Genomic DNA, 6,431 nt, shown 5'->3' with positions numbered 1-6,431 from the left:
CTTTTAACAAGACAAAGTGAAATCCAGCAAGCACAGCTTTTCCATTCCGGCTTCCCTGAATTTGCTTCTTGTTATGCAGCTATCAAAGGCCAGCTACCTTACATTCATGCCCTACCACAAGGAAAGCTCTTCCATCCACTACGAGGGTCTCTTGCTTCACTAACACTATTCATATGATAAGACAGCATGCTGGCAACGAAACACAGATGTACGATGAGAGCAGGCAAGGATTGCATTATTTTAAAAACTTTTTATTGTTATTATTATTACTGGACCAATGGTATTTGACACACATGCTGGGAGCGGTATGGAAATCAGCATTGATAAAAAAATACAGCAATTATGACCCGTATCAATAAAATATACGCTGTAAATAGCCTCTCGCTCGCTCGCTCTCTCTCTCTTAAGAAAAAAAAGAAATCCAAAACGCAGCTCAAGCTCTGTCCCCATGCAGCCTCTATGGGGCTGAAAGCAGTTTGATGCTATAGACCATACACCTGTAGGATCTTCCCCCTTCAAACACAATGCAGTGGGAATACAACTTTGTGATCAGACACTGCTTGTAAATAGCTAGCAGGTTCAAGATTGCTGTTGTTGCCCTCTACTGGAATTCTCCCTGCATGGCCTTTGAAGTGGCTGCCTAAGGGCACCCTGCACATCTGCTATGCTTCTTCCTCCAAATAGTTCCTCTTCAGACCACCTCATGCTGATGCTACCACCATGCTCACTCATAAGCACTCCTGACAGCACACTGCTGCGCAGAAAGATGCGGGGAAGATTAGATGGATCTGACACCCATGCAAATGGCACAGCTTGCTGCATATGCCCAGCAGAGCAACGTGATGTTCTACACTTGTTGCTCCCGCACAGACTGTTTCCCCCCACCGCCACCTTGGTTTCCAAAGTGGAGGTGCCCCCCTGCCCCAGAGCATCCACGTGACCTCATGTTCTTTCCGTGTTTCCCCTGTTTTTAAAATGTTCCCAATACTCTTTTTTGGAAAGAACGTAGTAATTCAGTCCTAGCCTGTTAAAGCATCGTGCAGAAAGTTTTAGGTGGGTAGCTGTGTTGGTCCGCAGTAGAACAGCAGGATTTGAGTCCTGTGGCACCTTGGAGACCAACAAGAGGGTCAGGTTGTGAGCTTTCAAGAGTCAGAGCTCCCTTCTTCAGATATGAGTAGGAATGGAGAACCCTGAGCCTTTATATCCCAGACAGAAGGTGGGAAGGTTGTTACAAGGGCATCAAAGGTACAACGCAGCTTGATTACATGGAAGGGTGTAGTAAAGGAGGTTTGTCATGATGTAAAGGTACAATGGTACAATACAGCTTGATTAGAACAGAAATTGGCATCTGTAGCGATAAAAGAATCCTATGTCTCAATTCGCCCTGGGGTGGGTTGGGAGGTTCCATTATTGTAAATTTGTGAATGCCACACTCCTCCCATCTAATCAAGCTGCATTGTTTGATGCCCTTCCTTGTAACACCCCTCCCACATTCTGGCTGCGCTATAAAGGCTCAGGATTCTCCATTCCTACTCGTATCTGGGAGCTCTGACTCTCAAAAGCTCATAACCTGAAAATCTTGTTGAGACTCAAATCCTACATCATATAAAAGCAATGGTGTAAAGATCCCACCCATATTTCTAGTATATCCCCCACCATTTTTCTTTTGTTGTGCCACCGTAGGGCTTTTTGCAGGCAAAAAAAAAATTCTATAGCTCTATAATGAAAGATCACCACTTACCTATTTCTGTTTCACATTTTGTTTTTTTCTGAATTTCTAGTTTTCATTTTTAATGAAGTCTCCACCCCTTTTCATTGTAGGGGGAAACAGCAGGCAGAGTTTGCCCTAATTGCCTGGAAAGGAATGAGGGAGGGGATGCTACAAGAGGGCTGGAAAGATGATAGTTGTGTAATGTCAAATTTTAATAGAACTGTTATAGTGCTGTTGTGAATGTGAACAGAAAAGAACAAGAAAAGGGTCAGCAGCCGTGACAGCCTCAGAGAGCCAATGCAGTTTCACTCCAGAGCATGTGTGGAAGAGAAAAATCATTTTAAAAAGTGGAAAATAGACAGAAAACACCCCCATGTGGAATCTCTGTCATCAATGTACATGCCTCTGAATTTGCAGCAGCCATGAAAGCAATGCAGAGAATTCTCGCCATGCAGGAAGCATTCAGCATAAAGGCTCCCTTTCCCTGATGGAAATTCCCTGAACTTTGTACTTCAATCTTCTATTCGTGGCTTCTTATACCCAATGCCCCCCCCTTAAAATAAGTGATAACATGGCTCTGTTGCATGCAATTTACTTTTTCTTACACACCTGTAAATAAAGGGAGAGCGTTGTCTTATGGACAGCATTTCCTTTTATGCCCACAGCTAATTTTTGTTGTGGATAATGGATGGTGCTTAGCCCTTCCATGCAAATTAACCATGTCCAAAGCTCAGCAAAGTCTCTTATCTCTGCTTTGTGCCTTTAACATGCAGTTGGTCGTAATGGGCAACTTCCCTCCAACAACAATAAAAACAAAACAGCCCCGTTATTTGCCTTCTTGATCGGCAGGCAGGGCTTTTTTTCTGGGAAAAGAGATGGTGGAACTCAGTGGTGGAACTCAGGACCGCACAATGACGTCACTTTGGGTCAGCTGGAACAAGGGGGGAGTTTTTTAAAGTTTAAATTGCCCTCGGTGAAAATGGTCACATGGACGGTGCCCCCGCCCCCTGACCTCCAGACAGAGGGGAGTTTAGATCACCTTCTGCGCCAGTGGCACAGAGGGTAATCTAAACTCCCCTCTGTCTGGAGATCAGGGGGCGGGGCCACCGGTCATGTGACCATTTTCAAGAGGTGCCAGAACTCTGTTCCACCGCGTTCCAGCTGAAAAAAGCCCTGTTGGCAGGTATACTGGTTTGGGCAGCTTTCCTGCAACAACTGTCTACTCTAAAGCACGTTCATCTCTCAGATGGGAACAGGCAGGTTGGCCCTCCAGCTGCTTCCACTTCCTTTACAGTCAACTTACAGCACCTCTTGCTGTACTCTTCTCCTCACCAGGCACGTGCATGCCCTGAATACAACAGACATTTAAATTCTGGGCTGGGAAAAGCTGTATTGTATGACCTGTATATATATATATATATATATCACATAAACCTAACAAATCTAAATATGTTTATATCACACCATTTATTTTGGTGCTGCTAAAAGGAGCTATGCAGGCCTTGACCAGTGAAACTTATACGCCATCCTCTGGCAATTCTTGTGCTCGGCTTGAGGCTACTGCAGAACTGGGGAGAAGAACACAGTCTCGCTACTCAATATTGCCTAAGTGGATCAAACAGAATAAAAGCACAAGTGGCAAGCATTTGCGCCACCGACTGCAGTGTCTGCAGCTTCCGAAGTTTACACAGTAAACCTTGTTTGCCTCCCAATGGCTCAGCTAAGCATGCCCAGGAGAGACCCCATAGACTGGAAAACTGAGGTTAAAAAACGATAGCACCATATGACAAAACCAAAAATGAAATGCAAGCCTCTGAGCAACAAGACTGAGTCATTCGCCTTCCTCCTTAAGTACGCAAAGTGCCGTGTACTCTGTAACAAGCTGGTTTCTGCAACCTGTATAATGTAAATTAAACAGATTTGCTTGGTTTCCTATATTTACAGTATTTATTCTGCTCGACAAAATAGAGGGAGGAAGGGCAGTGCTGTTACAGGGCACTGAGGCCCCACCTTTAATCTTAGCCAGAAATCCAGTAATCGTCTGAGATTTCACCAGGCACTGCCAAGATTTTCTTTGTGATCATAAGGGACAGAGGCTCTGTTTTCCTTTAAATGAAAACAAAGGGTTCTTAGAAAACTAGATTTGTTTGTAGATTCCTTGCACTGCTGCAGAATTGCAGACCCGGAAGTCCTCCCCAGGGGTGGCATGGGCAAATCTCTCAGTGCAGGTACATGTCTAGATATACCCTGGTGCTTTCTGTCAATGCAAAAGACATCTTGCGGTTGGCAACATCCTACTTGCTCTCCAAGCGTGGAAATGTATGAGTAGGTGATCACCAAGGATGGTAGGAAAGCAATCAACGGGCTGTCTGCTCCTGATGCTGAGACCACAGGGCACAAAAAGACTCCTGACCGCATTATAAAGCCTCACAGGCCTGCCCCTGCAGCAGGTTGATTTTATGAGCTCACAGAAGCAGTGGTAAACTTATTTCTAGGCACCGGAAGGCTGGCAAAGATGCTAAGGCTCATTAGTCCTCTGTACTAGCTGGTGCTACAAGAAAGCGGATTCCAGTTTCCACGCTTGCAGGTCCTTCAGCTCTGACGATTTCCTGAGCCGCTTGGCAACTCTGAGCTGAAACAAAGGACAGAGTTGAACAAGCAGCCTACCTTTCCACGCTACAGCTATACTTTGTAAACTGCTCTGAGTGGGCATTAAGTTGTCCTGAAGGGCGGTATATAAATCGCATGTTATTATTGTGACTGCCTCAGCTTCTGAAATTCCTACCAGGAAAACAGGCTAAGGAACAGATTTCCAGCATTAACAAGGAGCAGGAACTAAATATCATTAACGCGACAGGGAAATCCAACCTTTCGTGGACAAAAAAGAAAGAAGAAAACGTTGATGTCTGCTTTCCAGACTAGAAGGCAAGGGCATACCTAGTTTCAGGAAAGAGAAGTGTTCTCCAGCTGTACTGAGAGAATACAGCTGGAGCAAAGAGTCCAACGTATTTGCTGGGCTGAAAAAGGAGAGAGAGCTGAATGCCTAAGTCCCTGCTGTAAAAGTCGTCTGTGGATGCAGGCTAAATAACTTGCATTGGGGGTATTTCCAGAGACCTTACCAAGATTGGAGCAAATATTGTTTCCCACTGAGGAATGACACACACATGACCATGTTCTGACTACAGAAAAAGAAAAATGACAAAACCTACACTGAGCCCCAAGGGTACCCCAGGCTGCATACACCAGTCAAAATAAAACAGCAGGATCCTAAAATAGACTTAATCAGAACTATGTTCCATGCTTAGGATTTCGGACAAAGAAAATTCCCGACTGATTAGCATAAACGGTGGGGGAGGGATGCTGCTGCCACCACCCCAAGAACAAGGCTCAAGGCTGTGTGTAAATTGAAGCACATAATGCCCCAGGTGGTCACGAACCAAAAGAGAGTGAATGATCAGCTCCAATGGCATGCGTGCCTCCAATAACGGCATCATGTATCAGCAGAGTGCAGGACAACAGCCACAGAAGTACACAAAACTAACAAAAACATACTTTCTCACTTCCCAAGCAAGTGTTGTTCTGGGTCCTCTCTCAGTCCATTAGGGAACAGCTCACAGCACAGCAGCCAATAGTTCATCGTGCATCGGCATGGCAGCTTTCTCATTTCCAACATTCATGTTTGGTCTATAGCCCCAAAAGGCCACAATCCCCAGAAAGCACCTTTCCTCTCATCCTCTTCCTTCTTCCAATCCAAATTGCACAATTATCCAAAACCTTAAACTGCTCAAATTGAAACAAAAAAGAAAAAAAAATCCCACCCATCCTTTGCTTCTTCCCTCTTCCCCTCCCCAAATGCCTAGATAAAAGTTCTTTTACATCTCTTTGGCAACGGTAACAAACCCACAACTCTGTTAGAGCAAGTGATATGGGGGACAGGGTGGTCAATTTTATACAAAAATAGTCCGGGGGCTCTTTGACCTACTTTAGCTAGACAACTTGCCCGGAGACTCCTGCTGCATGTGAATAACGGAAAGGGGTGTGGCAGGAAGCGGGAGACCCTCCCTGCCTTGCCAGGCTTGGCCAGATCACGTAATTCTGCCCTACCTCCTGCAAGAAGCAACATCTTGGCTCCACCCACATAATACTGTGACAAAGAGAACCTGAAGATTGCACCAAGCATGGTGGCAGTAGGGAGAGAGGAGGAGTCTTATACATGTAGATCCAAGCATCGCATGGCCCCTCCTACCCGGTAATGCATTCAGACAGCATATTTCTTGCACTTTCCCTCTGTTTCCTGCCTATGCCACTCCAAAAACCAACCAAACAAAATGTTACTTCCCCAAGAGGCTAGGATGGAGAAGTGATGTGCCTAAGGCCATTAAACCACAGCTCCCATGCCTCTCGGGGCCCAGGTGATCTTGTCCATCACAGAGGTGGAGGTATTTACTGTAGTTGAGCAAACAGAATAAGAAGATTTCTGTCCAAGGACCACTGCAAGATAGGGAACAGTTCTGAAACAAAAAAAATGCCCAAGTTGCACAAACAGCAGCGGCTCGACAGTTGCAAGGAAGTTTATATGGGGGGGGGGGGAAATCAATTGCAAAAAGGGGAAATGGCTGCTGAGCCTAGGTGCGCCCCTCACCCTGCAGATAAAAAACACCCACCCACGGCTAGCTGCCCCACACATTCCTTGCATTTGGCCTTCCAGTCTCTCCTGATC

Source organism: Eublepharis macularius, chromosome 4 (assembly GCF_028583425.1).
Source record: "Eublepharis macularius isolate TG4126 chromosome 4, MPM_Emac_v1.0, whole genome shotgun sequence".
NCBI lineage: Eukaryota > Metazoa > Chordata > Lepidosauria > Squamata > Eublepharidae > Eublepharis > Eublepharis macularius.
This window is presented reverse-complemented; position numbering follows the sequence as displayed.